At 38.7% G+C, this 26,893-nt stretch overlaps 1 protein-coding gene across 9 annotated transcripts in view; it reads left to right on the top strand.

Moving 5' to 3' along the window:
* The window catches only part of ATP11C (ATPase phospholipid transporting 11C), a 225,106-nt gene that overhangs the window by 93,777 nt on the left and 104,436 nt on the right, over positions 1 to 26,893 (top strand). The gene's annotated exons all lie outside the window — the stretch shown is intronic.

Raw genomic sequence — 26,893 nt, 5'->3', positions numbered from 1 at the left:
AGGCCAACAAACATATGAAAAAATGCTCATCATCACTGGTCATAAGAGAAATGCAAATCAAAACTACATTGAGATACCATCTCACGCCGGTAAGAATGGCAAACAATACTTAGCTTTTATTTGTTTGAATTTGACATAACATATGGGTAAATCTAATCTTGGTGGAAAGTTCCATTTAATTTTTTAAAACAGCTTTTAATTGACGCATAATGTATTTATGAGGTATACAGCAATATTTCAATACATGTATACAATGTGTAATGATCAAATCAGGGTGATTAGCATATCCATCACCTTAAACATTTATTATTTCTTTGTGTTGAGAACATTTAACATTTTTTCGTTATTTGAAAATAGGGAATAAATTATTAATTGTAGTCACTCTACAGTGCTATAGAATACTGCAGGTTTTTTCTTCTGTCTAGCGGTAGCTTTGAATTTGTTAACCTCTCACCATTCCCCTTCTGCCTACCCTTCCCAGACTGTGGTTGTACAGAACAGTGGTTCTGCTCTGTACTTATATGAGATCAGCTTATTTAGAAAGCTCCCTTTTTAAACGCATAAAAATATTTTTGTACTGTAAAACCAATATATGTATACTGTAAAAAAAAAGTTTGCCTTAATTGGCTTAACATATGTTTGAATTTAAAAAATGTAGTTATCTTAAAGTTTCAGCTTCTGAAATAAAGTAAAAAAGTACTAATACCAGTGCTTCTTCATGTATACTGGGTTGGATTTCTTTTGGGGGTGATGAAAGTGTTTTAGAGTTAGATTGTGTTGATGGTTACGCAATGCTGTGAATATGTTAAAAACCTTGGTATTATTGAGTGAATTTTCATTTAGTCTGTGATTAATGAAGCTGTTTTATGTAAAGGGTACTCATATCACTGAACCGCTCTACCACTTACTAGCTTGCTGTGTAACCTTGGCTTAAGTTGCTTTCTTTTTTGTGCCTTGGCTTCCTCATCTGCACAATGTGGATAATACCTTCCTTACGGGTTAGTCGTGAGGACTAAATGAATAAATACATGCAAGGAGCTTAGAATTGTCCTTTGGAACATAAACCCTCAAATGCCAGTGGTTGTCATTATTCTTAGGTTGTGTGTAGAGTTCAGAAGAGAAGTCTGGGGCTTTAGATACACCTTTTTGGTGTGATCAACATAAAGATGGTAATTAAACCCACACATGTGGATTAGGAAACCCAGGGAGAACTCGTAGAATGATGAAGGACAGAGAGCTGAGGACCAAATATAGAGAAATAGCATCATTTAGTGTGGGAGCAGGACAAGCAGATCTGGCAAAGGAAACTCAGAAGGCATGTCCATAGAGGTGAGAGGGGTATAGTGTTAGGGAAGGAAAGGAAAAAATTGTCTTCCAAGAAGGAGAATATGGCTAATAGTGTCATGCTAAAGAGAGTTTATCTTAGTCTGATATGTGTTGCTCTAACAGACTGGTTAGTTCATAATAAAAATAAATTGATTTCTTACAGTTTTCAAAGGCTGGGAAGCCCAAGTTTGAAGGGTGCGTATCTGCCGAGGTCCTTCTTGCTGAGTTGCCCCATGGCAGAAGGTGGAAGGCCAGAAAGTTTGAGAGAGTGAGAGGGCAAGAGCAGAAGGGAGCCAAATTGATTTTTATAACTATCTACTCTAACATTAATCCATTCATGAGGGCAGAGCCCTTATGGTCTAATCACCTCTTAACAGTCCTGGTCCCACCTCTTAATACCATCATAGTGGCAATTACATTTTTAGCATGAATTTTGAAGTGGACATCCAAACCATAACTTTCTGTTCCTGATGCCCTGAAACCCATGTCCTCCTCACATATGAAGTATATTACTTCCATTTTAATGGCTCCAGCAGTTTTTTTGGGGGGGAGGGGTGGTGCACAATCACATCTCACTGCAGTGTCAGCTTCCTGGGCACAAGTGATCCTCCCACCCCAGTCTCCCACATAGTTGGAACTATGGGCACATGACACCGCAAAAGCCTTAACTCATCCCAGAATCAACTCCAAATCCCAGAGTCTCATCTAAATTATATACAGTTGAGAGACTCAAGGCATGATTCATCCTAATGTGAACTCCTCTCCAGCTGTGAGCCTGTGAAATTAACAAGTTTTGTGCTTTCAAAATAGCATAGGTTAGACATTCTCATTCCAAAAGGGAGGAATAACCAAGAAAAAAGGGGTAATTCATCCCCAGTAAGTCCAAAGCCTTTCAGGGAAAACAACATTAAGTTTTAAAGCTAAAAAATAATCTCCTCTGACTACATATCCTGCATCCTAGGCACACTGGGATAGAGATTTGGCTCCCACGGCCTCAGGCAGCCTTACCTCTATGGCTTTGTTGGGTTCAGTCCACTCAGTAGCTCACAGGTTGGAGTCTCCTACCTGCAGCTCTCCCAGGCTGATGCTGTAAGCTGGGAGTGCTACAGTTCTGGAGTGGTGGTAATGGTCCCAGTCCCATATCTCCACTAGGCATTTCCCTAGTGAGGACTCTGTGCTGGCTCCAACCTCACATTTCTGCTTGGCATTTCCGTGGTAGTGGCTTTCTGTGATGGCTCCACCCCTCTGACAAGTCTTTGTCTTGGCCCCAGGCTGTTTGTGACATCCTTTGAAATCTAGATAGAGTTAGCTATGCTCCCATAACTCTTAATGTTCTGCACCACTGCAGAATTAGCACCAACTGGACACTACCAAGGTTTATGTCATGGACTTTGTGGAGCAGCAGCTCAATTCACACCTGCGCTCCCTTGAGCCATGGCTGGGGTGGCTATGGAGCACTGGGCTGGAATGCAGGGAGAAGAGACTCTGGGCAGATAGCCTGTGGAGTGTGCCCCAGGTCTGTCCTCCAAAACCATTCTTTCCTACTGGAACTCTGGGGCTGTGATGGGAGGGTAGCCTCAAAGATCTCTGAAATGCCTTTGGGGTTTTCTTCCATTGTCTTGGTGATTCCTTTTGTTAGTACGAATCTCTGTAGCAAAGGGTTGCATGGCTACATGGATTTTCTCCCCAGGAATGCTTTTTCATTCTGTATGTGGCCAAGCTGAAAAAGTAAAAAATCTTTCTGTTGTGCTTCTTTTTAAATTGTATTTTTGCCTTTAAGTCATTTCTTTCTTCTCACATCCTACTGTATATGGTTAAAAAAAAGCCACACAGGGCGCTTCCTCAGGGACCTAGAAACAGAAATTCCATTTGACCCAGGAATTCCATTACTGGGCATAAACGCAAAGGATTATAAATCGTTCTGGTATAAAGATACATGCACACGTATGTTCATAGCGGCACTGTTTACAATAGCAAAGACCTGGAACCAGCCCAAATGCCCATCGACGATAGACTGGACAAGGAAAATGTGGCACATTTACACCATGGAATACTATGCAGCCATAAAAAATGATGAGTTCGTGTCCTTTGTACGGACATGGATAAATCTGGAAACCATGATTCTCAATAAACTGACACAAGAACAGAAAAACAAACACCGCATGTTCTCACTTATAGGTGGGTGTTGAACAATGAGAACACAGGGACACAGGGAGGGGAGCATCACACACTGGGGTCTGTTGCGGGGGCCAAGGGAGGGACAATGGGGGGTGGGTGGGGAAGTCGGGGAGGGATGACATGGAGGGAAATGCCAGATGTAGGTGATGGGATGGAGGCAGGAAGCCACATTGCCATGTGTGTACCTGTGCAACAATCCTACATGATCTGCACATGTACCCCAGAACCTAAAGTACATTTAAAAAAAAAATAGAAAAAGAATAGCCACACAGCTACTTTGATATTTTCCTTAGAAATTTCTCCTACCAAATATCCTAGTTCATTAGTTCGTTGCTTTTAAATCCTGCCTTCCATAAAGCCCTAGGCCTTGCACACAATTCAGCCCACATTCTTTGCCACTTCATAACCAAGATGACATTTATTCCAGTGTACAATAAGATATTTATCTTTTTATCTGAGACCTTATCAGAATGGCCTTTATGTTCATGTTTATACCAACATTCTGATTATGACCACCTAAGTAATCCCAAAGAGGCTTCAGACTTTCCCCATAGCTCTTCTCTTCTTCTGAGCCCTTATCAGAATCATCCTTAATACTCCATTTATGGCATTCTAAGCTTTTTCTAATCTGCTCTTTCAGGTTCTTCCAGCCCCTTCCCATTATGCAGTTCCACATTTTCAGTTATTTTATTTTTATTTTTTTTATAGTAACAATCCTACTCTCGGTACCAATTTTCTGTCTTTCTTCATTTTGTGTTATTGTAATAGATATATCACACACAGAGTAATTTATAAAGAAAAGAAATTTCTAACAGTTCTGGAGAGTAGGAAGTCAAAGGTTGAGGGCCCGGCTTCTGCTGAGAACCTCCTTGTTGCATCATCCCATGGCGGAAGGCAGAAGGGCAAGAGGGCAAGAGCAAGTGAGCAAGAGAGGGCTGAACTTGCTTTTATAAAAACCCACTCTTATGATAACCAACCCACTTTTGCAATTATGACACTAATCCATCCATTCATGGGCAGAGCCCTCATGACCTGATTATCTCTCAAGGGTTCCAGTTTTATCTCTTCATACCATCACAGTGGCATTTAAGTTATAACATGAGTTTTGGAGGGGACATTCAAACCATAGCAGAGGTTTAAGTAAGGTAAAAGACTGAGAACTATTCATTGAATCTGGTAAGTTAGCGTTATAGGAATGTGGGTTCATGGACCAGCTTAGAGAAAGAGGGCTTAAAGAGTGAAGAGGAGGTAAGTAGAGGTGGTATATTCTTTTGAGGAGACTGGTCATTTATTCAGAAGTTATTTATTGAGCTCCTACCATGTGACAGGCCTTGTTCTAGATGTTAATGGTACCTTAGGGAACAAAACAAACACATTTCTGCCCTGATGAATACCACTTTACATTGGGCCTATAGAGGGAAGGGGAGAAGAGGCTAGAAATAGCATACATTGTCAAGGAAATTGTGGAGTTTTTTTAAGGAAAATAAGTATTTAAATATATTTAAGTTAAGGAACCAAGGAACCATGGGTAAATAGAAAGTAGGGATGAAGTGGTTGACAGTATAGGAAAGACAGGTTAATTATTTGTCTAAAAATATAGGAAGATAGAGATCAAAACAGGTAGAGGCTCTTTGTGAGTCTTGAATGTGAGAAGAGATTCTTTCTCAAACTGATGTGTACACACAGGGCAGTGGGAGGGAATGCATCCTAGATGACTGATATTCTAAGGGATGTAGGAGCAAGATCACCCATATGGAGAGGATTGTGATAGGGGACTAGAGAGTCATAAAGCTTTTAAATGAGCATTTAGGGTAAGTGGAGAGTCAGAGGAAGGAAGACAAGTGGAGGTTTGTGGAGTAGCACTGAAGAATTTGTAATGACATTAATTTTTTATCTGTGGTTTTACCAAAATTTTTCTCAGCTTCCTACATGCAGGAATGAAGAAAGCAGTTTGCGAGATTGGTCCTGGCTTTAGGACTTTGTAGGTAGGTCATTTATGGCAAAAAGTCAGGTTGGGAAGGAATTGAGAGGGCTGTTGAGAGAATAGGTCTCACGAGTGAATATGGTGTTCAGACATCACAGGGAAAGTACAGGTAAGGACTAGTAAGGGCTTTGAGAAAATGAGGCTAGGGTCAAAAGAGTAGTGGTCTTTAGCTGGGTGTGGTGCTGCATGCTTGTCCGCCCAGCTCCTTGGTAGGCTGAAGTGGGACAATCACTTGAGCCCGGGTGTTGAAGGCTTCAGTGCACTATGATTATGGCTGTGAATAGCTACTGCACTGTAACCTGGGCAACATAGTGAGACTCCCGTCTCTTAAAAAAACCAAAAAACAAAAAACAAAGTAGAGGTCTTAGCTATGTAGTGGAAGTTACGGAGCTGAAAAATGAGAGAGGGCTATTATCATGTGTTAGGGATGAAGCAGTAGATGATAACATCCTACTCTCTCACTATAGAGGAGGTGGGTAAAAAAGAGTAGAGGGGAAGATCCTTAAAGCAAAGGAGTTTTGGGACTCAGCAATCTAGGTTTCTGGATTGGGGTGGTTGTTGCATGTGGATTATGGAATTTTCAAGTATCATGGCAGGTGTTGGCGTAGAGAACAAGTTTGAAAGCCAGATTTCAAAGTCTTCAGCTAGTGGGCAATAACTGACCAGAGACTGGTGTTTGATGGTGATTATAAGGGATGGTAAAGGTCACTACAGATAAGAGGTCTGAGAACTATGAGATGGTGTGTTCAGATTTCATCAGATGATGACAGGAGATGAGATGGAGAGTCCACTAGTGGCCCAAATGAGCGAAGGCAGATATCCAAGGAGATGGATAGATGACCATGATGAGGATGGGTAAAAACTGGTATCTCCAGATGATTTCAAACTAACGGAATGATGCCATGAGTATGGGTTAATGGAGTCTATAAGCAAGGGAGGCAAAAGGAAGCTTGCCTCTTGACCCCTCTGAGTTATATAAATACGAGATTCACAGAGGGAAGAATTTTAAGAAGAGAGCCAAGTTTCCAGGAATGTGGGTGGTTGTAAGGTAGAGTTTCTGATGTTAAGGATGTAGAGAGTTTGATTAATAAGGATGGCAGGTTCTATAGGACATAGTATTTTTTTGTTGTTGTTTTTGAGACAGGATCTTGCTCTGTTTTCCAACCTAGAGTACGGTGACACAATCATGACTCACTGCAACCTCAACCTCCTGTGCTCAAATGATCATCCCCTCGCTCAGCCTCTGGAATAACTGGGAGTACAGGCATGAACCAACACATGCAGCTAATTTTTTGATTTTTTTTTTTTTTTTTGTAGAGGTGAGGTCTCAGTATATTGCCCATCTGGTCTTGAACTTCTGGGCTTAAGCAACCTTCCCACCTCAGCCCCCCAAAGAGCTGGGATTACAGGTGTGAGCCACTGCACCCAGACATACAAGACATAGCTAGCTTGTTTGTTTGTTTATGAGAAAGGGTCTCATTTTGTTGCCCAGGCTGGAGTACAGTGGCACAATCTTGACTCACTGAAATCTCTGCCTCCCAGGATCAACTGATCCTCCTGCCTCAATCTCCTGAGTATCTTGGACTACAGGTGCGCACACCACCTGCCATACCCAGTTAAATGTTTTGTATTTGTAGAGACACAGTTTTACCATGTTGCCCAGGCTTTTCTCAAACTCCTGAGCTCAAGTGATCCGCCTGTCTGGGCCTCCCAAATTGTTGGGATTACAGGTGTGAGCCTCTGAGCCTGGCCCAGGACTTAGTTTAATCAATGGATTGGGGGAGAGAGACGGAAGGGGAATAATTAGGTCATGTATGTGGGGTGGAAGAAGGAAGCCCAGAGCAGTAAGTGGATGAAGTTGGGCAATTGGATGAGAGTCATGGGTAGATATAATTGGCCTTTGGGTCCCACATCTGTCTGTCTTCCCTTCCCCTTCCCCTTCCCCTTCCCCTTCCCCTTCTCCTTCTCCATTCCATTCCATTCCATTCCATTTCGGATACAGACATTTTCAGTAAATGCCATGTAAGCAGTGCAGAGTGCCACAGGAGTCATCTGTCAGTTGCTTCCACCAACTGTTTCCCTTTGCAGATACTGTCTGGGTCTGAACCTGATTAGAGTTCTAGGTTATAGGCTTCCTACCCCAAATCTTAACGTTTATTCTAACTAATATCAATCTGTTGCATGCAAAATACAAACTATAACAATGAACATACTATTTTAGAAATGTAGCCAAAATCCTTATGATCTGTGTTTATGTTTCTTTTAAATTTTAAATGTATTCCTAGGAGTGAACGAAAGCATTTCTTCATAGTATTTTATGGTCACCATTAGAGCCCAAATCCTGCTTTCCCTATAGCAACTGGGTGGTTGAGTTTTTATTAATCTATCAATTTATTTTTAAAAAGAAAAAAGAGCAGCAAAAGCAAAGTAAACCTTTACTTTTGTAAACCTAACCGAGTTACACAGCGGATTGCATACTGATGCTGTGGACAATTGCTAACCTAACCTTACTTTAACATTTACAAAGCCAGCTTTTGATTAGCTTTTTATTCCTGGTTATCAGATATATTCCAGTTCTCTAAACTGGAATCCAGAGGATCATTACTGAGATTTATAGCCACTGATATCACAAACTCTTAAAATCCAGCTGTTTAAGAATTCTTTTGGGTGAAAATTATTTAGGAAGGAAATCTCGTGTTCAGGTTGGAAACAACTGGACATTAATAAAATTGAAGCCACTTAGCAAAGCTTATTCCAGTCTGTTATATAACATACTGGTTAACAGCCAGAGGTTACCTGGATTCATGCAAGAGGCACTATTTCTCAGGGTCAAGCAATGTATGGCCCTTTATTACAAACTTTTCTTTTAAATATGAATGTGTAAGTCAAACATTTTTGGATGATCACAGTGAAACCAGAAGACCCATAGTGAAGTTTATGTGACAGAGATCCCCACACAACAATCTGAGCGATCTCTATAGTGGTGTACAACTTCCCTCTCACGTTGACAGTTTCTCCAACATAATTATTCCCAAAACAAATCTATTCAAACATATTGAAAAAGAATGCGACAGTATTTGGCAAGCATAAGGATGTTTTAATAGTGATTCCAAAGATTTCTTTTAAAGGTTTTAGTTGTAAGAATGATGGATAATGAGAATTGCAGAAAATTAGCGAGAGTTCTCTTGCCAAGAACAGTTGTTTGGGAAAGCTTTGGGCCTTAAATAGAGGGAATTATGAATAAAGACAATAGTTGATAAAGATGAATACAGTAAAAATTAAAGTGTTGTTGGCTTTAAGAGTATTTTATGTATAAACTTGATTGATGTAGACTTGATTGTTCAATGTTTAAAAGCTCTAATTAATGTAGTTTATACTTAGTATGAAGCACATCAAGGTCTTCATTTTCTCTACTCATTGGAATAAATGAACTATATATTCAGACTTTTCTCACTGCTTCACTCCCTACATGTATTCACTTTTACTTTTCTCTCATAAATCCCTGACTTCTTCTGATATTAAAAATAAGTTTCTTTAAATACTTATTGTTAATAAATGCATTAATGAAAAAGCAGAAACATTTATGGTGGTTTCTCTAGTTTTTTTAAACAAATCCCTGGAGGGGTTCCTAATTTATTTCTGTTCCACATTGCCCTCTGATCACTAAATCAAACACAGAGCCACTGCTGCTTAGGGATCTGGCATTCTAGCAAGGCAAGCTATTGCTAGGGCACTAGCAGGAAGCTTGTTTTGAGCTTACTGGAGGCTATGAGCCCCCTAAGGAAAGAAAGAGGGTCCCTTGGGCCTGAGGCTTATCAGTGATAGGAGGAAATGTTGGGTCCAGTCCCTGGGGAGGTGAGGTGTACTAGAGAAACTGAGAGGCAGATAAGTGTGTCCACCAAAACCTAATGTTGCTCACAACTCCTTATCCACTTAATCATCTGTCATTCTTTTAAGTAAATACCTGCTTATGCTCATTTTATCATTTTGAACATTCCTTTTTCAGGGTGCTAACTTGATAAATTTTTGTTAAATCTGTAGAATATTAATAAGCACAAGAATCTTCTTATTCAACTCCCACATTTTATGAATGGGGAAACAGACTCAAAGAGGGGGAACTGAGATAAAGTTGACTTTCTGGTAAGATAAGCTTCCTAATTTAGCATGGGAATTATACTTATCACTGTGTCTAGCTCATTCCATGTTCTTTAAATATTTGTTTCAATAAAATGGGATAGGCCTTTGGGATAGGGGATCTTACAAATAACACAGGCCTCTACGCACATAGATTATTGATTTGATTTGGAAAGAATGGTAGGAGAAGATGGATGTCTGAGGCCATCTGTTTTCAGTTCTAAATCTGTGGCCTCTTCTTGTTCAGAGCTGTTCGCTGGTGTGACCACCTTCTCTTTAGTTAGGGTGCTACCAGGGCAGTATTGAAGGTTTCTTCCTACTGCTTGCTTGCATATGTGCTTTCTTCTTACTCAGCACCAGGCCTTTCCTGCACTGCAGGTATTGCAGAACCACGTGGCATGACACAGTTGGGTGAATTTGATTACACATGCTGTTTATTTCTGCTTCCCATCTAGTGCTTACCCAGAGCCCTCCATTCTCTGCTATGCCTTGTATTCAACCCTAAACTGAGTCATTTATCATAACCTTTGCAGAACCTTTTGAACCTGATTTTTCTTTCCTTTTTCCAAGCATTTTGAATGTTTCATTGAAATCTTGAATGAAGTCACAATGTACTATTCTGTTTTTTGTTCATGTGGTAATTAAAGAAATGATATCTGGTTAGTGTGGCATAGTTCATTTACAAAACTATTCATGGTCATTTTGATTTTATAAGCTTTCTCTGTGTTTCAATTTCGCAAAGACTGTATCTTTATTTTAGTTAAAAAAAAGTTCATGTTAATTTCATTCTTGCCCACTGAATTTTAAGTGTAATAACCCTGCAGATATGTTACCTATTTGTATTAGAATTGTATTTTTTCCATGTACATTGGGTTTTTTTTTTTTTTTTTTGTCTGTGTCAGAAGCAACTAGTTATTGGCAGCAAAGGAATTTACTATTCCATTGTGCCATATAAAACAACTAAGATTTTTTCAGTGTTTATGATATGAAGGCACTGTTTCATACTTGCTTTATAAGTTGTTATGAATATAATCACCCCCATTTAGACTAGTGGGAAAACTGAGACATCACATGGTTAAGGAACTTGCCCCAGATCACATAATAAGTAACAGAACCCAGATTTTTGAACCCAGATATCTGGCTCCAGAACTCACATATATAGCCAGTATGCTTCTCTGTTCTTCATTGTCCCTTGTATAGCCTCTTTGAAACAACTTGGTAATTGCCATGCTCTGTGAAAAAGGCCATTAAAATAGCAAATATCAGAGTACCTCTGATTTTTGAGCATCAAAAATATACCTATTAGAAGATATTCATGAGACAGCTAAACATTGAGACTCCAGCCTTCATCATACTATATTTTCATCTCCAGTCATACATAGCTTGATGACCTTTGGTGACTTCAAATGACTCTAAAGGATATTCTGATTTTGTGGCTAGGCCTGTGTATCAAATGAGTGAGCCATATCTATTTGTAATTCTTCCATCCATCTGTCTTTTCATCTGTCCATCTATAGAATACTTCATCTGTGCATAACAGATACTTAGGTGTTACTTATCCTTACTGCAGCAGAAGAAGCCTTGTTGTGTCCTAAGAGAATAAGACACAGCTTCAGGAATCACTGGCTGATCACCTTGAGGGGAAGCCAATTTGTAAGGGTTTGCCAGTTTTATGTATCTGCAGCCTTCCATATGTTACAGGGACTCTTAATTAAGCTGCTGAATTTGGCATTAGTTGAACTTTCAGTTTACTTTCAAGGAGAGTCATGCAGACAGTTCCAGTCCAAGAGAATAGCAGTTGGGAATAAACTGAGATATTTGGCGAGAAAATGAGGTGGGAGATGAATTTGGTGACAGCAGAGCATTCTTGCTGGAGACTACTATTGGAAATGTACTTAGAATGGCAAGGGAAATTAAAGTTTGTTAGAGTAGCTCTGAAACCAAGCACAGTATACGACTGAAAATAAAATTCTCTTGTCATTGTAGGCAAACTCCAGCTTTGGAGCCTGGCACATGTGAAGTGTACAACAGGTTTTCAAACTAATTTGATCATGTTCCAGATCACAAGAGGTCAAAATTACCCAAGGCTCAGACACATTAATCTTATGGAAATTTAAGACAAACTCTACCCAGCCCCAGTCAGTCTTTACATTTCAGCAACTCTTTCTCCTTTCTTCTTCTGTATTTACTTAGCAGTGCGCTGCAAATGTACTTATATACTTCCTTCACTTAGGTCCTACTTGTGTTTCCTGTGAACTCCATGAGATTGTAAACTTGCCTATTGCAGGAACTGGTACAGCCCTAGCTCAGAGGTCAGTGAGAGGTAGAATGCAAGCAAAAGGAGAGAAGTGATTTGGCTTTGCCTCAGCCTGCTCCTACTTGCCAACTAATGACTTTTCACAATGGCAAAATGTGAAAGAGTGGAAGAAGAGGGGGAGAGTTACTATATGGAGCATGGCAGGAGGAAGATTGGCACCCTTGGGGGGCATGTATGGAATTTAAAACCTGCTCATGCACTCTGGGGAGGGCAACGCAAGGCAAGATAAGTAGAGCCCTAGATAGCCATGGGCCTGTCTTTGAGTTATAATCTGATAAGGTCCTAGTTCTAGGAGGGGAATGAGGAAGAAATTATAATTTTCCTTAGGGAAATCACTTAAAAAAACACCTTGCTCGATTCCATTGTTTATGAGCTCCAGAGCAAGATGCAGTGTGTATATATGTGTATGTATATATAATGTTTTTAAAACTTTATTGTTTATTGCCTTTTCTATCACACGGTACCAGAAAATTTGATAAGTTGCAATTTTTTGTGATTGAAATATGCCACTTAGGTGTTCTAGTTGTTTTTCTACCTAAGATTCACTGTATTCTCAGCATAGGGATGGCAAAAGCTGATAGGAGAATATACTCTCCTTGTCTTTTGAATATCAATAAAAGGAGAGGTTTCTTTACAGCTCTGCAGCTCTTGAATGTTGAATTTTAATATTCTCATCTGGAGTTTCATTTGAACAAATAGCTTTCTTCTCCAACCCATTGTACCAACAATCATTTCAACCTGCAGTTCTCCTCTCCTCTCCCTCACCCTTTGTAGAAACAATTCTTTGATCTTAGTAAGGTTTAGACACAGTTCATTAACTAGTATTTTGTATTTATAAAAATTCAGGTGTGTTGATGAAAACTACTGAAACGAATAAGTCTCGTTGTCCAATTGTAGTAGAGTATCTCGGTTTGGAGTTGATTGTCCAATAGTGTTGTGGAGACTATGACCCGACAAATAGTGTCATTGATTATATGCTATTGCTTACTCATTTATTAGTAAACCCTTTGTGTGGGCTTCATTACTAATTGTTATGTCAAATATCTGTATAAATAAATAATATCTGTTAATCATTGAGATGTTAGTCTTTAAAATGTAATTTTCAGGTTCTAAAAAGCACAAAGATAATGTTGTATCACGTCAGTGTTCTTTGACAGCTTTGGCAGAGCCTTTCTTGAAATTTTTAAAAAAATTTCCATAGGTTTTGGGGGAACAAGTCATATTTGGTTACATGAGTAAGTTCTTTAGTGGTGATTTGTGGCATTTTGGTGCACCCATCACCCAAGCAGTATACACTGAACCCAATTTGTAGCTTTATCCCTCACCCTTCTCCCACCCTTCAGAGTCTTTTTTTGTATGGGACTTTATGTAGGTTAGTGATATTTCTCTCTCCTTGCTCTGCTTGCAGAGAAATGCTGTGAAAAATACCCTGCCCCAGTTTGTGATTATTAAGTGAGGTAAACTTAGAGAACAGCTCATGGCTGGCTGATTTGAATGTGTTTGCCTTGTGACCAGCCTCTGTTCCATGGTGCACACTAGTGCCGGATTGATAGGCCCTCCTGAAAACCCTTTACAGTTGTCTTTGTATTTTATGGCAGGTTATGTTCACAGAAAGTTTTCTGTAAGTCAAAATAATGTAAGTTGAATCTGATTTCTTCACAGAAACAATATTACATTGGGGATTATATCTCTGGCCTAATGCCTGACTTTTTATAAAAATAGAAATAACTATAACTATCATTTTAATCAACTGTTTAATCAGCTGGAAATGATGAATCTGAATACTGTTCAGGAGAAAATTGCCTGAATTATGTTTAAAATCAGTTAACAAGGCATCACAATAACCAGTCACATTAAATTATGTTTAATGAACTGAAGTGTCATAGTAGACTATACAAAGTTTTTTATCATAATCACTGCCTTGTTTTTACTGAAACTAATCAGAAGGTTGTTTTTCTTAAAGCACTTTCTGCAAAGTCAAGGACTTCTCACAGGATTTCTTTTAGTAAATTTTGATAGGGATGCTTCAGGAGACTTTTGGGGGAGACTTTGAGGAGACTTGGCTTTACAGCTTTTTGAGAAACTGAATTGAGATTTTCCTTATGCTTTGCTTTGCTCATTGTAAATACCCTGTAGCAGACACAGATTTTGGAGAATAAGTTATCGGTCTCTCTTCATTTTGATTGTCACCAGAGAAGGGTTAATGATAAAGTGATGGTTGTTGAGATCTGAAGGATTATTATCAGTAGGTAAAGAAGTGGGCCTATTCTGTGTCAAGGGAAACAGTGGAATACGCAGAGACAAGAAGGTGCCTGAGGCTTACCTGGAATGGAAAAAAGGCCAGTGAATTATAATAGAGAAAGAGAAGAGGAGGGCAAATGAAGTTGGGCAAATAGGAGGAAGAGACCAGACTGTGTGTAAGACTTCACAGGTCAGAGTAAGGATTTTAATTTTCAGTTTAAAATCATTGGGAAACCTGTAAAGTGGGGGCTGGAGGAGCAATATGATCAAGTTTTTGTTGCACACGGTTGTTGTGTTGTCCTGGCTAGGTTAGCTCTCAGAGTACTGTGTAGCCATCATTCTTGGCACTTAGCTGATTTCTATGAGCATTTAATGAATATGTGGTCTCCCTTCTCCCTATACTCTAAGCTCCTTGAAGGCAGGGAGTGTGTCTGTTTTTTATTCATCACCCTGTCTCCCGTGCCTTACACATAGTAGGAGCTCAGTAAATATTGGTTGAATGGATGCATCAATTGTGTTAACAGATTTACCTTGTGACCCGCTATTAGGTGAGGGAGTTACTTTTTTATTGATGCGAAATTCACATAACATAAAACTAACCGTTGTAAAGTGAACAATTTATTGGAATTTAGTACCTTTATGTTTTTTATAACCACCAACTTTTACCTAGTTCCAGAACATTTTTATCTCCTAAAAAGGAAACTCCATACTTATTAAAGAGTTACTCTCCATTGTTCCCTTCCCCTAGCTACTGGTAACTACCAATCTGGTTTCTGTTTTTATGGATTAACCTATTCTGCATATTTCATGTAATGGAATTATACAATATGTGATCTTTTGTGTCTGGCTACTTTCACTTGGCATAATGTTTTTGAGGTTCATTCACATTGTAGAACATATCAATGCTTCATTCTTTCTAATGGCTGAATAATATTTCATTGTATGGATATACCACATTTTGTTTATCCATTCATCAATTATGGCCATTTGGGTTATTTCCACCTTTTTGTTTTGTTTTTTGAGACGGAATCTCACTCTGTTGCCCTGGCTGGAGTGCAGTGGTGTGATCTTAGCTCACTGCAATCTCTGCCTCCTGGGTTCAAGCGATTCTCCTGCCTCAGCCTCCTGAGTAGCTGGGATTATAGGCATCTGCCACCATGCCTGGCTAATTTTTGTATTTTTAGTAGAGACAAGGTTTCACCATGTTGTCCATTCTGGTCTCCAACTCTTGACCTCAGGTGATCCACCTGCGCCGGCCTCCCAGAGTACTGGGATTACAGGCATGAGCCACCGCGCCCAGTTGTTTCCACCTTTTGAGTAGTGCTACTATAAACATGCATGCACAAGTTTTTGTTTGAATACCTGTTTTCAATTCCTTTGGACCTGCGCTTAGGAGTAGAATTGCTGGGTCATATGATAATTCTATGTTTAACTTTCTAATGAACTGCCACACTCTTTCTCATAGCAGCTGAATCATTTCACAGTCCTACCAGTGATGTGAGTTCCAATTTCTCCACATCCTTACCAATACTTGTTATTTTCTGTTTTTATTGTTGTTTCTTTAATTCTAACTAGCCTAGAAGGCTGTCATTCATACTTTCTGCAATGCATGAGTGAACTTCCCCTTATTTGCAGGGAATATTTTATTCCTTGGTACTTTATCACATTGTTATTTCACAGTATGAAAATTGAAGTGAAACTCAAAGGTACATTGGACAGAATTGGATTCTAAATTCATGAAATTTGAGTCCAGCAGCATTCTGTTACATTGCTTTCTGAGATAGACCTGCAACTATTAGGGGAACTGCATTTTTTCTCTTATATACTATTTTTAGGATTGAAGAAGTGGTCTAAAGGACTGATCTCACATCCAAAGAAGTTTCTTCTTCTGAACATATGTGTTGGCTAAAGCATTTATCAACTCTTCTGTTGCACGAGTCTTTTGAGAGTTGCCCTGAGAATTATGAGGAAGCCCCATGTAGTCTTATAGCATAACGTTCTCATCATAGGCAATTTTCTATTGATTTGACACATTTGTGTTTTCTACCCTTCTTCTTTTTTTTTTTTTTTTTGAGATAGAGTCTTGCTCTGTCACCCAGGCTGGAGTGCAGTGGCATGATCTCCAGTCACTACAACCTCTGCCTCCTGGGTTCAAGCAGTTCTCTGCCTCAGCCTCCTGAGTAGCTGGGATTACAGGCATCTGCCACCATACCTAGCTAATTTTTGTATTTTAAGTAGAGATGGGGTTTCACCATCTTGGCCAGGCTGTTCTTCAACTCCTGTCCTCGTGATCCACTCGCCCCAGCCTCCCAAAGTGCTGGAATTACAGGTGTGAGCCACCGCGCCTAGCCTCTATCCTTTTCCTTTCCGTTTTTGTTTTGTTTTGTTTTAGTTTAGCTGTGCTCAGCATGCAGGGAGCGGTTGTATTTTTAGTATGACTGGGAACCAAGCTGAGATGTCAGCAGAACATCATAGAATACTCAAGTACACTGACTATATAAATAAGATCATTCAGATTCCTGTCCATCTGAAATAATCAGATTATCAGTCCACCATTAATTTGTCCTCATTAATAATACTAACAAATACAAATGCACTTTAATTTCCATTCTTTGAAGACTGCCTGTATTTCACTGATTTCTGCCATTTTTCTACCCTTAAGTTATAACTATTTGGCAGCATTTAGAATGTTTCACATCATATCTGAGTTTATAAAGTAGAGCAAGAATAGACTTAGAAATGTATTAACAGTTTGCATACACATAAGCTTTTTATAATAATGCAAAGTGGAGTTAAATGCATTGCAATCAGGAGTATTGAATCTTTATGAACATTTAATTTTTGAATACTAGTCATGACTAAGCTGCTTGCATTCTACTAAGCAAAGGTTTCTTAATGAAGAAACCTACAAACCACTGTGTTGTTTCATGATTTAGCTGAAAGCATTTTTTCTGTTTAAAGCATCCTAGGCATTTTTTAATGTTGGCTGTAAATTCTTATAATTGTTCTAGATACCCCCTATGTGTGCTTTAGAAATACCCCATTGCTATTTTCAATCATATATTCGAATAGGACTTCTAACTACTGTTTTTCCTATTTGGTAAAAAACATTTGTTTTGTGGAAAATTGTTTGGTTTTCAGGGTGGTTTGGCTTTTAGTGTAAGTGGTGTTTGTTTTTGTGAAGTCATGCATTTTGAATGTATCCACTGTAATAAAAAATTATTTCAAATGGTTTTTTCTCTCTCTTTTTCTGTGTGTGTGTTTTTTTTTTTTACTTTATAGCTGAAATCCTATGTACAGGTAAGATTTGTATTCTAAGAGGTTTATTAATGTTAAAAATTGCCCTTATGGTAGTTAATGCTAATGTGATTTTACTTGTGATTGTACCTTAGTTGCTGGGACATGGATTTCATTCTGTTTTATCAGAGGAGTAAACAGTTTCCCTAGGGTGACAGGCCCATTTGAAAAGGCATTCATTTTTTCACATTTAAAGATTACCATTAAATAAATTGCTACTGTTGTGTTTTACGTGGGCATCTTAAAAGCCTGAAAGAACCAGTGTACCCTCTAGTGTACCAAAATTAGCACCCTGAAGGAGTTTTATCTAGTCAGTTTGTACATTTTTTAAAAGGCATTATCACATGACCCTTTCCCAAATCTTTGTGACTTTTCATGATGTTTCATTTATTTCTCCCTCCTTTTCTGCTTTGAAGCCTGCATTTTTTTTTTTTTTTTTTGAGACAGTCTCATTCTGTCACCCAGGCTGGAGTGCAGTGGCATAATCTCGGCTCACTGCAAACCCTTCCTCCCTGGTTCAAGCGATTCTCCTGCCTCAGCCTCCCTAGTAGCTGGGATTACAGGTGCCCTTCATCAATCCTGGCTAAGTTTTGTATTTTTAGTAGAGATGGGGTTTTGCCATGTTGGCCAGTCAGGCCTTGAACTCCTGACCTTAGGTGATCTGTCCATCTCGGCCCCTTAAAGCGCTGGGATTACAGTAAGGCTTGAGCCACCGTTTCTGGCCTAAGCCCGCAAATTTTTATTCCACATATATTGTCTTCTCGTGTGTATTAGTCTGTAAATTATTCTTTATCCTGAAACAGGGAGTGGTCTTTTCCTCACCCTTGAATGTTTTGTTTTGTTTTTGGGGGCTAGGCTGAAACGGGGCAAATGATGCAACATCCAAAGCCACATTTCAAGTTTTTTGTGTGTGTGGGGGGGGAAGGAGTCTTGCTCTGTCACCCAGGCTGGAATGCAGTGGTGTGATCTCAGCTCACTGTGACCTCCACCTCCCAGGTTGAAGTGATTCTCCTGCCTCAGCCTCCTGAGAAACTGGAATTACAGGTGTGGGCCACCATGCCTGGCTAATTTTTGTGTTTTTAGTAGACACGGAGTTTTGACATGTTGGCCAGACTGCTCTTGAACTCCTGACCTCAAGTGATCCACTCTCATTGGCTTCACAAAGTGCTGGGATTACAGGCGTGAGGCACTGCACTTGGCCGATCACATTTCAAGTTTTATTGCTAGAATATCTGGCTCCAATAGCTGGGCGCTATGGCTCACACCTGTAATCCCAGCACTTTGGGAGGCCGAGGAGGGAGGATTACCTGAGGTCAGGAGTTCAAGACCAGCCTGACCAACATGGAGAAATCCTGTCTATTAAAAATACAAAAAATTAGCTGGGCATGGTTGCAGGCACCTGTAATCCAAGCTACTCAGGAGGCTGAGGCAGGAGAAGTGCTTGAACCCAGCAGGTGGAGGTTGCAGTGAGCCAAGATTGCACCACTGCACTCCAGCCTGGGTGATAAGAGCGAAACTCCATCATAAAGAAAATTTGGTCCCACTTCCCTCTGCATCATTTTAGATCAGATTATTAGTCAAGTCCTCTTCAAGTTATATATGAAGAAACCAATGCCAGGACTTCCCCAAGACACACACAGACTACTTGGTGATAGAAGGCGATTAGGACCTCCATCTCCTGGTTTCTTACCTCTCTTAATTAAGCTTTAGAAGTGAAAACACCCACCTGGGATCATAACCGAATACTTAATTTTACTTACCCATTTTTGGTATACATGGATAGAAATTGTCACAAATACGACAGTGATCTCACCTCATACCGTTGGGTACTTTGCCAGTATAATTGATTGTGAATACGATTTATTTTTCCTACCAGCAGACTCTTGCATAGATGTAGCCCAGATATGCAGACATGTTTGCTCAGATAAGAGATATATTACAGTAGCATTGCCCAAAACATGTTGTACAGAATGTGTTGTCACTGGAGTTTCCTTGTGGGGAAAAAAAGAGTTCTGTGGTCAAAAAATTTGGGGAAATGCTGACTTACACAAAGTTAAAGAGGTTTCTTTAAGACTTTATGGAGCTTTTACTACATGAGTATGCATTGTGAATAGCCAGGAGGAGGGGGAGGAGGGGTTACAGGAGTGGGCTTCCCCTTTCTCTAAGGAATCTCATTATTAACTTGTTTCTTGTAACTCACTGTGGGGAACATTGAGTGTGGTATCCTGATATTCTTGCCAGTTATCTTACTGTGACGTTCCTAGTTGGCAGTACTCAAAGGCACATTAAAATTTAACAATCTAAACAATTTTTATACGTAAGGCATCACTGAATATTTGTCGTGCTCTTTTTATGCTTCAAGATACAAGTTACAGATTACACTTCAAACATCTTGCTAATTTATATAGTCTCTTTTAAGCATGTTTTAGGAATAATTACAGTCGGATCATCTGTTATATTTATAGCAACATCCAATCTTTATATTGCAAAGAAACTTCAAATCCAAAGCTTTGGGAAGAGGGAAGAGATAGATGATAGAGAGACAGTGTCAATAATTCCAGTGCAGTTCCCAAGTGCCTGTGTGCTCTGTCACAAAGGGAGAAACAAATTCCTATTTTTACTGTCAGGGTGTCAGATCAACAGTTCCAAAAGACTAATAGTGTATGTTATGGACAGCAGCCTCACCTCCATGGGCTCTTGAGTGGCCCTCAGTTGTCATCAGACATGCCACTTGTCAGCCTCCCTTGCCAACTCTAGTCCTTCATGAACAATGAAGAATAGTGGTTTCAAAACCAAGCGCTCTCTGCTAGTGGACCATAACCCATCCTGCCCCTTTAGGCAGGGGTAGCACCAAAATTGCCTATGCTTCTTCTGTAGAGCCAGAAACTTTCTAGCTTTAAATAAAACATTCACATGTGGGTTATGTTTAGGACATTGCCTAGTTCCATGCTGTCCCAGTTGCTAGAGTTTTAATATTCCCATAGTTTGTTAACATCTGCAAACCTCATTTTTTGTTCCTGTGAATGGTATACAGTCATTTAAGTGATTGTTTCTGTTAATCTTGCTGTAAGCAGTCTGGTAGGTTATGTGACCTTATTTTATAGATAAGGAAATGAGGCTCAACTAAGCCATTTTCTCCAGGTCTCATTTTGAAGAAAAAAAAAAAGATAAAAATAATATTTCTCATATCTTTCTTGCTTCCCCTGTCCTCTCCAGATTTTATCCTGAAAGCCTGCCCTATAAGAAGAATTTTTTTTTTTTTTTTTTTTTTTTTTTTTTTTTTTTTTTTTTTTTTAGAGGCGGGAGTCTCACTCATTTGCCCAGGCTGGTCTGGAACTCTGGGCCTCAAGCAAAGCATTTGGGATTACAGGCCCAAGCCACTGTGCGAGATCCAGGAAGAATACCCCCCTCACCCTGAAATCTCTTACTTTTTTCATTTATTCAACTAAGCCATGCTCCACAATGGAAACTTGCGTTTTACCTACTTCTTTTGTTGGGGATGTTAAGAAAAGTTATAGCCTGGATGTGCTATTTAAATTAATTACATTTACAGCTCGGGCAGTTTTTAAGCCAGTTTGCTTGTATGGTATTTTAACAGTTTACTTGCAAAAATGCATTCATTGGTTTTGCTGAACACACTCCAACTTATATTTGAACTGGCAGACCTTTCTAGGAAACTTACTACTTTTATAGTAATTACACTATCACTGAAACAGGAAATAAAACCCTGTTCATGTCATCAGACACCCCTTTTACAATATTTTTTTCTTTTGCTCCAGCCAGAGTTTCTTATCTCTTCTTATACTGTAATAGAAATTCTTCTCTGGTGATCTAGAAAGTAATTTTTGGGTGAGAATTTATCTCTTGTAGGTAATGATATTGGTAAAGGCATTTTTCTCCCTAATAGCAGCTTTTTTCCTTGCGATTGTTAGATATTACTGTTGGTGGCTGAGATAAAACTTTCTTACCTATGAGATATCTAAATAGTGAGAAAAATCTTCCATCTCTAAGGGACTTTTCCACATAAACTGTCTGCTTAGGCCTTGTATATATTTTTGAAGCTTGAATTTACAATATTACAGTCACTCTCTTGGGGTGGGGAAACTCTGTATCATAGCAAATACTTAGATTATGTTAAACTACAACCAAAAGTTCAATTCACCTTTCCTCAGAAGCTTATTGTTTAGCCCCACTTTTTATTGTGGTCCATTTATTGTAGGCAGGGATTAGAAAAGAACTTCCCAAGATGAGGAGAAATTGTTGTGTGGTGTAAGATACTGATATTTTAAAATAATAACACCTTAAAATACAAAAGTTACCAAGGCAAATCAGGTCTTTGGAGGAGAGTAACAAAAAAATGATGAAATAATGGGGCCAAGGCCACTAGAGCACTGCTTTGAACTCTTAAGGAATAGACTGTCCCTTCATGGCTTTCTTTGCTGCCTCCCATGGAAGTACAGGAACTAGGCAAGCCACAGTTGGCCCACTTCCCAAGTTCTGGGAAACTTTACAAGGATCACAGGGGTTGGTACAAGTTGCTTGATAATCTGCAGCATTCTCTCTCAGATTTAGCTGCCATTGTGTTAGCAAATTTCTGCATGTCAGTATGCAGATGGTCCCATCTCTCCCTCCAGCCTCTGAGGTTTGTAATCTATATTTTATTCTGTCTTTTTCAGCTAGGTTGGGCTTTGAGGCCTGGGGCCTGCTTATTCCTGCTTTTTATATGCATGTATATTTTTATCTATTTCCTGAGGGTAATCGTAAATGGTTAGCTGGATTGTCAGCCTCACTGCTCCTATCTTTAGAGTTAAAAATCTCTTTATTTAAAGTTTTAAATTAATTTTCTTGAGTGTTTGGAATGAAAGGCTGTGTGTAAAGATGGGTAGGGTGAAAGTGAAAGGGAACTTCTGAGGCTTTGTATACTTGCTAGTTAAATTTTTGTGCATATTGTCAGGCTTTGGGTTAGGAAAGATTCTATTAATAAGGAAAGTTGAGTTTCTGAGACCCCAAAGGAACACTGAGAGTCTCAGGTTCCTTCCTATAAATGGAAGAACCCAAGTCATTAAAAGATAAAACTCCTGTTAGAATCTTGAATCACAAAAGGTTTACAGTATTTTCGATCCATCAACTTTCTACTAGCCATCCTGTAATGAAGCTGCATTTTAGTCTTTAGAGCCACAATTTCTGTAGCCCTGAAGTTCTTGGAGTAAGGGCATGGTGGAGGAAGGGGGATCAGATTGGGAACACTTAGAATTGATTGTCACTGTTGAAATTAAACTGCTCAGTGGATCAGTTTGAGATAATGAAAGGTCCATTCTGAGCTTCCAAACAAGGCATTGTTCTTAACCAAATCCTCATGATCAGTGCTTTTTCTTAAGCCTTGTGCTTGCTGATTTAGGTGTTTATGTGAGGCTTAATATCCATTTCCTATAGCAGGTTTTATTCAATTAAATATGCTGCCTTTGGGCAATGCCTAATTAGAGAAATTTATGTCTAGGGATAAACTTTGTATATTCAATTGTCCTTTGGTCAGCTGTTTGAGAATTTCAGTTAATATGACCGTAATTAAACTTTAAAGGCAGACAACACAAAATGCCCTATTGGTCTTGCTTCACTTCCTTTGGCTTAATCACTTATAGAAGTTGCAGTAAAAGCAAAATCTGAAACGTGCAATTTTAAGGATCATTTTAGAGTTATGATTGTAAATTACACATCAAGTTTATTCAGCTTTGCTTGTTATAATGGAATGGGCTTGGGAACCTCAGCAATTTGGCCACTGAATACATTATAGTTATTTTAACCAAGAAGCTCAATACACTGGAAATGTTCCCTGGAACTGTAATGATCTCCCTGTACCCCCACCCCTTCAGCCCTAGTGTGGAAATGCTGACTTCTGGGAGCATTTTAATCGACATCTGAAATTTTGATGAAATGCTCTTTCAGTTTTGAATTTGGCCTTTTTAAGACATTATACTGTTCAAAAATATTCCTGCTTCAGAGAATAAAATAGCTTTGGGCTGGAGTGTGGAGAACCGTTTTAAATCATTGCCAAGTCTTCAGATTTTAATAAGAATTTTTTTTGTTGTTGTTCATTTTTGAGACAATACTTTTATTTGCTGTAGTAACTTTCAGAAAGCAGTTTGATGACCAATAAAAATAATGCCGTAACTGCCAGGGATTACATCAGTTTTAAGATTATTTGCTGATAATCCAAGTAGCTTTGCATTGTATCAGGGCCTGTAATTCTCATTATTAATGATCTGAATAACTGAAGGGGGATTAACCACATGCAAAATAAATTATCGAAGGGGAGTCTTTGTGAGCAGCTTAAAATCGTTGGACAGAACAATATTTGAGGGTTATTTGTATTCTTAACCTTTGGAAAGGAAATTGTTTATTTACATTAAAGAAGTAGTGCAAGATTATGGATGGCATACTAAAAATCATAGGATGTTATTTAAGGATGATTACTGTTTGGAAGAGAGAGTCTGTGGCAGTAATTCTCAGCTGTGGTTGCAAATTAGAATTGTCACCTGGGGAGCTTCCAGAAAAATTAAATATTAAATAAAATACCCAGGCATCAGTATTGTGTTTAAAGCCACTGTGTGATCAGGATTAAGAGTCAAAGATCTATGGCTAACTGATAAATTTAAGTCTTCCAGCACCTGGAAAGGATGTAGAGGTAGGCTTTATTTCAGATCCTGTGCTAGCTTTTATAGTGACAGTCTTGTATTGAGGTCTCTATTTTTCTTCAGTTCTTATCTAGTCACTGGTCTGGAGGCAATCAGGAAACAAATTTTGTTTCCAGTGGCTTTTCATTTTCTATGACTAGCAAATACATAGGATTTTAAGATGGTGCCAGTTAAATAATTACTCTGTTAGGTTTTTTATTGAGAGGCCATTTTGGGGTATAAATTACTCGCTTTATTATTTTTTTACAGTATTCAATTTGTACTGTGGAAGTATAAATTAGGAGTACAAAAGGTTGATTTTTATCGTAAGGAAGAAATTTACATTGTTTTCTCTGTTAATTCATAAATTATAAACATACTTTTAATATTTGCCATACTTTATCATGTAGTGTGATGTCTCATTAAAATACAGTAAGTACCAGCATATTTCAAGTTTTAAGAAATGCCGTTCTTAAGGACAATTGAATGGGAAGCAGTTCAGAACAGGATGGACTCCTCTAATGAATTGCAATTCATTATGAGGTGACAGGAATCACACACTCCCACTCCAGACTACACTGCGTGCCATCCAAATGGGAATTTTTAAAATGATTTCTACTTAGCGTTTCTCTGCTTTGGCAAAGACATCTACATTACTCAAAATCAAAGGAAGTAACAGCACTGTTTTAACACTATATCGGCAGCAGGTGGACAATCACGGTAAATTTACATGAGTTCAGCATTGCTTTTTTTTTTTTTTTTTTTTAATGTGAACCAAATATTATTATACGGTTACAGGAAATTCCACCGGATATTGCAAGTTCATAAGCTTTTAGGATGAAACAGGCACGGAAAAGTCACCTACTTCATACTACCCTATCCCCAGTCCTCAGGCACTTCTCAACCCAAACCTGTTTGGGTAATTTTGGAAAATGCTCAGAAGTGGACATTCTGCAGCTTCTTTCAGGCTTCTGTTTCATCATTTAACAACAGTCACTGCCAGGATCTGCACACACATAACCGTAAACCTGCATAGTAATTTCAGTCCATTTTCTCCAATTTAATGGAGGTAGAGGTCACCTAGGCCTTATTCAGAAAAGATTAGAGAGATGATGTAAGAGGAAAGCTCTTAGTAAAACTGGAAATATCATTCAAATGTAGGGAATTCATAAAAATATCAATGTGCCTAAAAAATTGTGTTGTGCCTTGTCCTTTTGTTCTTTGGCACAGACTATAGAAGTCAATTCAGAATTGGGAAAGCACTTGTCCATTTTTAAGTTAATCAGTGGTTGCTGTAATTGAGGGGAAAAATCCATAATGGCATCACACGACATATCTTACTTCACTGATTCTCTAACTCCTTTTCAACTTGTAGAATTAACTAAGAACTTGTATAAAAGGTAACTCTGCCTCATTTACTGTACAGCCACTTCTTGATTGTGTGAAAAACTAAACAGCCATATGAATATTAAAGGTTGCAAATGACAATGTATATGTGGACTTGACATTTTCTGTGATTCAAATTGGTATGTTATAAGAGTCAGGTCTGTTTTGGAGACCACAGAGAGGCCTTAACCTGCAACAGAAGGTGGGAGCTGGGGTGAAGCCAAATAAACTATACATCTGGCAGGTGCATATGCTTTCACTTTAAGTTTTACAAAGTGGATATTATGGAAAATTTGGTGCTCTTACCTATAAGCTGTGTCAGAACTTGTGTATTACAATTGCAAACAGAGAAGTAAGTCGCTAAATCAAAGCTATCACTTGGTGAAAATATTGTTGGTTTTTAGGAACTGTGTGAAATTTTACCTATGAATCATTTACTCTTAGTTTGCGGAGGACCTTGGACAATCAGTTGTTCTAATGCCTTGTCTTTGAGCAGGCAGATAAATAACTAAGCTATCTAGCATAAATACTTACTGACTTTTTCCAGGTCTCCAGGGATCCCACAGATTCCCTTAGCATATGCCAGGGTAGCTTTCCAGAGTTACATACAGCCTGAATCTCTCTCCTATTTCAGTTTGTCCCAGTTACTTGTTGCATGATTCTCTACAAATTTTGAAGGCAATATCATAAGCCTAAATGAAAATGCAAGGCAAGGAGGTTTTATCTATACTTTGGGGTGATTTTTATTTTTTAAAATAGAGAAATTCTTTTCTATATAATGTCTACCTAAGATGCACAAATTCAGACTGGAATACATTCGGACATTGTAGATGATTGGAAGACTACAAGTTCTTAGTAGTCTTGCTTAAAATGATTACTTTGAGAGTGGGATTTAATCTTTGACCTTTAAATAGATCATTGAAAGGAAGGAAGATCTTTGTGACTACATATATTAAAACATTTTAGGTTGGGGAATTATATTTCTAAAAAATAATGGGAATATATAAATGGATATTGGTTTCTATCATACATCCTTTGACTTAAGTATGAGGTAAGTCTCAGATATGGTCATACAGTACCATAAAAGGAGACTGTCTTAAACTTATGTAAGAAAAGGGTATTATCCTGATTTAAGCAAAGAGAGTGAGGCCTCAGCAGAATTAAAAGAGTGGGATAAAATGGAGCCAAATCTTGAAACTTTTAAATTCAGTGAGTCTACTTATTAAAAATGTAAAAGGGGCATGAGAAATATATTGTGTGAAATGGGACTTTACAACAATAAGGCTCTGAGAGATTGCAAAATACACTCTATCCTATAAAGCCAAATAATTACAGTTGCCTTGTACAAAAAGTTGATCA

This window comes from Cebus imitator, unplaced genomic scaffold (assembly GCF_001604975.1).
Source record: "Cebus imitator isolate Cc_AM_T3 unplaced genomic scaffold, Cebus_imitator-1.0 Scaffold262, whole genome shotgun sequence".
In the NCBI taxonomy this organism is placed as follows: domain Eukaryota; kingdom Metazoa; phylum Chordata; class Mammalia; order Primates; family Cebidae; genus Cebus; species Cebus imitator.
Note: the sequence above shows the minus strand (reverse complement) of the source record. Positions and strands in the feature narration are given on the sequence as shown.